This window comes from Mus caroli, chromosome 18 (genome assembly GCF_900094665.2).
Source record: "Mus caroli chromosome 18, CAROLI_EIJ_v1.1, whole genome shotgun sequence".
Taxonomy (NCBI): Eukaryota; Metazoa; Chordata; class Mammalia; order Rodentia; family Muridae; genus Mus; species Mus caroli.
This window is the reverse complement of record NC_034587.1, coordinates 70,515,830-70,523,603: the sequence shown is the minus strand read 5'-3', so window position 1 is coordinate 70,523,603 and position 7,774 is coordinate 70,515,830. Positions and strand designations below refer to the sequence as shown.

The 7,774-nt window shown below is 48.4% G+C and overlaps 1 protein-coding gene across 4 annotated transcripts in view; it reads left to right on the top strand.

Annotated features, from left to right (window-relative positions):
- Positions 1-703: 703 nt before the first annotated feature.
- The window catches only part of Mapk4 (mitogen-activated protein kinase 4), a 137,282-nt gene continuing 130,211 nt past the window's right edge, over positions 704-7,774 (top strand). The window contains exon 1 of one of the 4 annotated variants that reach the window (XM_029472137.1): positions 704-1,178. The gene's annotated coding sequence lies outside the window, so the exon portion shown is untranslated. Of the gene's footprint in view, positions 1,179-1,269; positions 1,380-1,773; positions 2,296-7,774 lie in introns of those variants that run through there. The other 3 variants (XM_021150807.1, XM_029472131.1, XM_029472138.1) reach the window with 3 other exon arrangements.

Sequence of the window (7,774 nt, the reverse complement as noted above, 5' to 3'; positions counted from 1 at the left end):
ACACCAACCTCAACCTCTCCTTTTAGATCAATGCAAATCCAGGTAACTCCTCTCTAACCTAGCTATAGTTAGTCCCAAACTTCTTGGCTACCTACATACATAGGATTAATGACAAGTATATCTGCACAGAGATTATAACTACCATCTGTTCCCTTTACAGGACCACCACCGAGTTAAGCACTTGTTACAGTTTCCAATGCAATCCCACAGTTTCCAAGTTTTACATTTTTTTTAAATCCACGTTACCCCTTAGTGAGGTTATACAACCCAAATAATTTCAGTAGTTATTGAGTATCTATGAAGTATCAGAAATTGTACCGCTTTCCAGTCCAGGATGAGGCAGACATAAACACCTGGCACATTAGACTTGGTTAAGTGTACAAGTGCAGCCCCCACTTGCTGGGTGCTTTGGGTGAGAAGAGGGAGAATTCACTGGCAACCAAAACACTGGTGACCTCATTATACAATATTTAGTTCATCACATTCCCACCCCCACCCCCCTGCTTAGGAGAGCAGCTTTCCGTTTTAAAGGGATGCGTTCGCACAGTGACGCATCTACCTGCTGGAAGAGAGCTCAAACACCAGTCACTAGCAAAGTTTGGGGTCTGAGGCTTCTTTTTTTCTCTCTGGCTACTAAAGTCTCGGTTCCCATCTGTGAGTTTTACTTAGACTCTGCGAACCAGGACGTATGCGCAGCCTAGGAGATCTGCTGCACGCGCAAGGCCCCCTAGTGACCTGAGCTCCCTTAGCGTCCCCAAGACCCTCAGCCAGGGGTGGCTCCCGCCCACTCAGGTTTTCCCACTGCCTGGAGCGGTCCAGTTCTAACCAGCTCTTTCTCCCCGCCCTCAATCTCCGCGGTTTGGGTAGAAGCGGTTGACCCGAAGCAAAGACTAAGCTCCGGCCGGGGCTCAGGGAGAGCTCCACATCCCGACATCCCTTCCTCAAGGACCGGGCTTTGAGGGAACCTCCAACCCTTGCAGGAGTGAGGACCCCGCTGCTAGAGCGGGGAGATCTGAAGAGCAGGTGCCCAGCGGGAAGCCCAGGTTGCCCCGGGACCGGACGTCCACGCAGGAGGTGCAGAAACCCGGCTGCTCAGGACAGGTCGCCTCCGGGTCTGGGTCCCAGCTGGATGGTCCCCGGTGTGGTTGCCCGGGCTCCAGCTGTCCCCGCCGCAGCAGGTGGGGGCCCGAGGGCCAGGGCAGGGGCGGGGCTGGGGGCGGAGCCTCGGCGGGGGCAGTGCGGGCGGGGGCCGGGCCCGAGCCCAAGCCGGACTGTCGGGGAGCCGGCGGGAGCTCGGCCGCGCCAGGGCTGGTGCAACCGGGCGGAGAGCGCCGGCGCCGCGGCCGCAGACAAAGGGCCGCCGCGCTCCGTCTGCCTCGGTGAGTGGCTCCCTGCTCGCCCGCTTTCTTTCTCTCGCTGCCCGCGCCTCCCGGAGTTCCGCCCGCTCCGGAGAGCTGGGAACTGCAAAAGGACCGGGACTTCCCGGCTCACTCTGCACCCCAGCCTCACCTGACCCGTGATCCCCTCCCCCGCATCCCCCAAGACCGAGCAGACACCCAATTCGTGACTTTCGGAACCCCGGCCACCGTCTCTGGTGGGACCCACCCCGGCCGCCCTCGGTGACCTCTTCCTCCGCGCACGGTGCGCGGGTGCTGTCCCTGGCTCCCCAGTTTGGGTGGGAAGGTTGCTGCTGGGCTCTTCCGTGGGTGTGTGCGAGGGAAGACGACCCAGGGGCTGGGCGCCACGAGGGGACCCCACCCCTTGGGGACAGCGCGCGTTCGGGGTGGCGGAGGGGCGGTTCGCGAGTTCTGATTTGGATCTGGGGGTCTGGTTCTGTTCCTAGTTAGCCTCTCCTCCAGTTTATTTCCCTGTTCAAGGGTTAGCCTCGCATTTTCCCCCGGCCGCACCCGAAAGAGGCACCCCTTCTGTGGGTCGGTGGCTCCGGGAGAAAGAGGACCTGGCTGCTTTCCCCCAGCTGGACTGCTCTGAGCCCGCAACGGTTGGGGAGGGAGGACAGTGCGGGCAGCGACCCGGGGCTGACATCACTGCTCAGCCCTGGCCGGCTCCCTCTGCCTCCGGCCGGCTTGATCTCCATCAGAAAAGAATCGGAAGCCCGGCGGGCTTTTGCTTTTGTTCTCCCTGCTATTCTTGATTCCTTGGAGAAACCCGGATGGGTGGTTTCCCACAGAGGGGGTTGTGGTGAGAGTTCCAGGTACTGCCCTGGAGGGACAATCCTTGGAAGAGGCGCTTTCTAGCCCCTAGATTCCGGCTGCTCATCCGTACCCCGGAACAGAGGTAGGTACAGCTTCCCAAAAGAGCGCGATTCCTGCCGCGGCCGCGCTGTCACGCGCCTCTCCTGCACTCTCGAAAGCGCTACCTCGAGACGTTGCATTTCCATTCATGGAACTGTGCCTGGGTTTTGATTAATGTCATCCCTGCCAGGTTCTCTAAGAAAGAGTGCTGCCTGCTATTCGATTTTGTAGCCCTTTTTACCGCAGGCCTACTGTGTGCAGGGCAACTGTCTTCATTTCAGAGATGCTTGTTTAAGCACCTACTATACGGGTGTGCGGTGACGTTTTCAGGTTGACAGGTACTTGTTGGGTATTTCCGATGTTTGAGGAAGCCGTGTTATGATCCTGTTACTGTAATTATTATTCACTGAGAACCTAGTATGCAAAGGACTTTTTATTTGGCCAAATGGGAGCCCAGTGTACTGTGCGGGCGGGGGAGGTAGAGGTGGGGGTGTGGTGTGGTGTGGTGTGGTGTGGTGTGGTGCGAAGTTGAAGGAGAGACTAATGGATGGGTGGTTTCCCAAAGAGGGGGTTGTGGTGAGAGTTCCAGGTGCTGCCCCGGAGGGACAATCCTTGTTTCTTCAACTCCCGGAGAAAACTGAATTTTAACTTTGTAGATTATGGTGTGGCCTGAGAAGAGCTTGTCTTTCCACATCGGGCGATTTAAGCTTGAATGCTTGAGAGTTGGTCTGACTGGACCAAGGCAGAACAGTGAAGAGAAAGAACTTTGCTAATTATAACAGAGAATGGAACAAAGTTTTATGTGGCAAAACCTTAGTGCTAAAAAGTGGGATTAAGTTTGGAGCAGAAAGACAGGCAGGTGGACAGCCAACTCAGGAAAGAGCGGAGTGAAGAAGGAAAAAAGATGGGGCCAGCTAAGCTTACTTCATCCAGGCAGCCCACACTAATATCAGGGCCAAGGCAGGGTCCTTAATCGTATCCTTATAAATGCTCGAGAGAACTGTTAAGAGATCTGAAGAATTATCCCCGGTTTCTTAATTCCCACTGGCCAGAAAATGATACATTCTCAATATAATGGCAAATACTTACATGCCTCTTTTATATATATATATATATATATATATATATATATATATATATATACTCCAATCAGGACAATGTAACCTAAAACAGTCCTTGTCCTGCAGGACCTGTGAGAGTTCATGAGATGACTACAATGGCAGCTTGGGCACCAAAAGAGGAAATCCAGTAACATGCTTTAAAAAAAACAAAACAAAACAAAACTATAGAATCATGGCTTTCTTTTAAACCCAGAAATGGAGAATTTCCATTTGTTCTGTATGTTTATCTCTTGACATTGACTTCTAACAGTTTCTGGGCAATGACTTAACCCCAGCTTCTTGATATAATATACTTTTTCTTCTTCAAATGCTTTCTGATTTCCATCTTAAATTCTTTTAAAACTCCATGGTATTATCTTTGCTATGAACTTGGACTTTTCCCCCCACCCCTACCCCGACCGCCAGTGGTCTCTTCTGGAAGTAGACCTGTTAGAAAATCTTCATAGAAAACTTGGTCAACTCGAAATGAACTCGATCAATAGTGAGGAAAGGGAAAGGACACCAATGGAGACCAACAGCAGAGAAACCCTAAGGTGATCATTCCAGTTGAGGGAAAGGCCCATTAGCAGAAAGCATCTGGGCAAACAGACTAGCTTTTCAAGTCCTTAGAAGGGACTAGGTGTCCATCTGGATGGGGTTCCCAATCATTCACCAGAGACATGCTGCCTGAGAGACAGACTTAGTGTTGGACTGTCAGATTTAAGTCTGGCCATCACCCAGTTCGAGGTTCCAGGAGATCCTCTAGTTGCCCTGCTGGCCGGCCCTGCACCCCTCCCCCATTCCTTCAAGCATTCTTGAAGTGTTTTCACCTGAGCTGAGCTCGGCTCTAATCTTCCTCAGGCCAGGAATGTTGCCTCCTGTTGCTCCCTGCATCTCTCCTCTTCTGCAGATGACTGCAGCCAGTCTTTGGAGTAGGTGAGACTTCAGTGTCTCCTGCTGCCCATTTCGTCTTCCGCTCTTTCCCTCCCTCCTCAGGTCCCTCCCGTCCTTGTCACCTGTTTCAGCTGCTCCGGGCAGGCCTTGCAGTGTACGAAAACTGGTCTCTGGGGCAAACAATCTGTTACCCATCACTCTGTCCTGACTGTGAATATAGGTCACCGTTCTGTCTTCAGGGGTCTTTGTTCTTTAAGCCTCATTAGAGAATGAAAAGCTGCCTCTGGGGTGGTGCTGGGGCTGCCAGGGCTGGAAGTTACTAGGCTGGCAGGGTGACTTTCCTGCTCCCTTGAAGTGATAACACCGAGTCTAGGATCCCTGCAGTCCCATGAGCCGTGCACATCTGGAGGCTTCCGTTTTTGGGGTTTTTTGTTTTGTTTGCTTGCTTGTTTGTTTGCACAGGGTCTCACTATATAGCCTATGCTCACCGATCCTGAACTTGAGATTTTCCTTTCTGAGCTTCTTTTGTGCTGGGATCAGAGACATGTTCCACCATGTCCGGCTCCCTTTCTTGGAAGCCATGGTTCTCAACCTGTGGGTCGTGAGCCTTTAGTGGGGGTGGGGGTCACATATCAGATAATCCTATATATATCAGATGTTTACATTATAATTAATAACAGTAGCAAAATTACAGCTATGGAGTTGCAGTGAAATAATTTTATGGTCTAGGGTCACGACGTGGATTGCATCATTAGGAAGGTTGGCAACCACTGCTTTAAAGTACAATGTCCATTTCCGCCCCCCCAGGCTTTATTGCTTTGTATAATGGGGTGTCAGTTGACTTCAGACTGTAGCTCTTTGTGAGCCACCTCTCAACTTAGCCTTCCCATGCTCTCCCCCCAGGTCTGGAGATTTGTTATTTTGCAGTGGGAGTCTCTGTCTGTCTCTGCGCATGCCCTTTAGTTACTTCAAGACAGATTCTTAAGTGCAGCTCTCAGACTTGAGGATTCTTTGTTACAAGACATACCTTGTCTAGTGTTTACTTATGTCCATGGATTTCACCCACGGGATGCGGGAGGCCCTGAATAGCTACCCTTTCCAAGTGGTAACAACCCAAAGCATCTCCAGATAGCAACAAATGTTCCCTGGGAGAAAAGTAACTCCTGTCTGAGGACCACTGCTCCTTGGAGTACTGGATATTATGTATCATGCTGAAACATAACTCTCGGGGACAGGCTTGATTTAGTGTCACTTGATTCTTTTCAGTAAAAGCGACTTAATAAATGTAGAGTTTTCCATATAAATATTTTCAGATCACATACTCAGATGCAGAAATCCTATTGTTAAGTTCATTTTTGAGGCCATTCTTCCTGTCTAATTTTTTTTTTCCTCCTCAGTGTAGATGTCACTTAACTATCAGAAGTGTGGTAACAGAACCATCTTTGACAGCAAGCCTACCCCACAGGAGCACCTGAACCTGCTGTTGGGCCATAGCTGGTGGGCAACATGAGGGTAGGGAAGTGAGAGGGTAGAGGTTGAGTTCGGCAGGGATTTGCTTATGTAGTTTGGAGATACCTAAGAAAAAGTTAAGAAGAGATGGCTCAGTGGTTAAGAACCTCTCTTCCATAGGACTCTGGTTCAATTCCCAGCACCCACATGGCAGCTTACAACTGTCTGTAACTCCAGTTCCCGGGAATAAAATGCCCTCACACAGACATACATGCAGGCAAAACACCAAGGCACATGACATAAGAGATAAATAAGTAATATTTAAGAAAAAAGAAAAAGGCAACATGGCCAGTCTTGAATGGTGTTCTCGGACAATCAAGTACGAGACTGTGCATTTAAGCTTCAGTTTGCTTCCTGGTAAAGCCATCTCTGGGCGGGAGGCTAGCATGAATAGGGTACTACAAACTTTCTTTGTGCAGGACCAGTAGGAGCTTATAGAAGCTTTTCAGGTGTTATCTTACATCATAGAGAGATGAACAAAGACTCGTGAGTTCCAGGGTGATCTGTCCTCCTGCTCACACCTGCCTTAAAACCAAGAACTTCACCTGTTAGAGTGCATCTGCATGTCAGCCTCAGCACCAACAGCATCCCTGTAGGATGGGAAGAGGGTGAGGTTAGTTTACAGTCAGCAGGGTCTGAGTTGCAGTGATAGAAGCTACTTTTGTGCAGAGCAGTCAGGGTCCAACTTGGTGCTTCGGAAAGTGAATGAGGTGTGTCTTCAGGTCATGGAGTGGTTTCTGAAAGGCTCAGAAAGAGTTTGTTGATTTATACTTCTCTTTTGCAACTCCCAAGCTTAGAGGGAGACTTTGTCATGCATTAAAACAGACCAAGTGGGAAATATTCATCCTCTTACGTGTGGGGAGTCGGGGCAAAGCCATTTAAGCACTTGTAAGCTAAATAATAAATCTTGAAAAACTATATTTTAGGTTTCTAATTAATTTGTCAGTAAATTAATTGATCTCTTGCCCTAGTTTAGAACAATCTAGTTTCGTTATATTAATACACCTGGCTCTCTATGAGGTTAAGCAGTCAATGTATCAGTGTCTAGATTAACAACAACAACAACCAAATAAACCTGTAGAGGAAGATTTGCTATTGCAAGAGCCATTTAAAAAAATACTATTCCTTTTACTTTAAACTGGCAATTTATATGAGCATTTTAAAGAGGAGAGCTATTGAATTGTTTTTCTTTTAAACTGAAAAATGGAATGCAAGGAGATTTAAGGGTCCCCTGATCAGCCCTTCTTGTCCATCATGTAAGCTGGAAACCAAGGCAGGGAGCATTGGAAGGCTCACCAGGGTTACAGAGAGTTCCCTGAGGAGGCTGGGACTGGCAGCTGGGGGTTTACCCTGTCTTTCGATGCTCAGTGCTGCTGGGATACTCCTGGCTTCCTGGTCACGGGAACTTGTTGGTGGAAAATTGAGGAGGCAGGAAAAAGGTTTAATGACTTGCCTTCTTTCCAGGACATCTCATTCTGAGAAAGCAACTCACAGATACAAGCTAATTACACGGGTGCCAGCGATGTGTGCAAACAAGCCTCGTTCCGAAAACAACCACGGGAAAGCTCCAGAAGTTGTACTGAGTGAATGGAATTGTTTTATAGAGCTTATTTTAAGATAACTTTACAGTGATTGATAAGAATGATAATATTGATGTCTCTATTTAGGAGAGTCATTAATGCACAGTCGTGAAGGTATCAAGAATAAACAGATCTACTTATACCCTATTCAGGCTTTTTTACATTTTAGTGGTTTTCTTGGCTCATTTTAAAATATAATTGAGACCACATTGTGTGTGTGTGTGTGTGTGTAATTTTAATTTTAATCCTTTTCCAGGTAATACTAGAACAAATGATATCTGTGATTCAAACTCATGGTAAATATAATTTTAGTGGATGGGTAGTTTGGTATTTGTAAGTTCCTTAATTTATCCTAACACTTTACTATTAATCCTTTTCCAGGTAATACTAGAACAAATGATATCTGTGATTCAAACTCATGGTAAATATAATTTTAGTG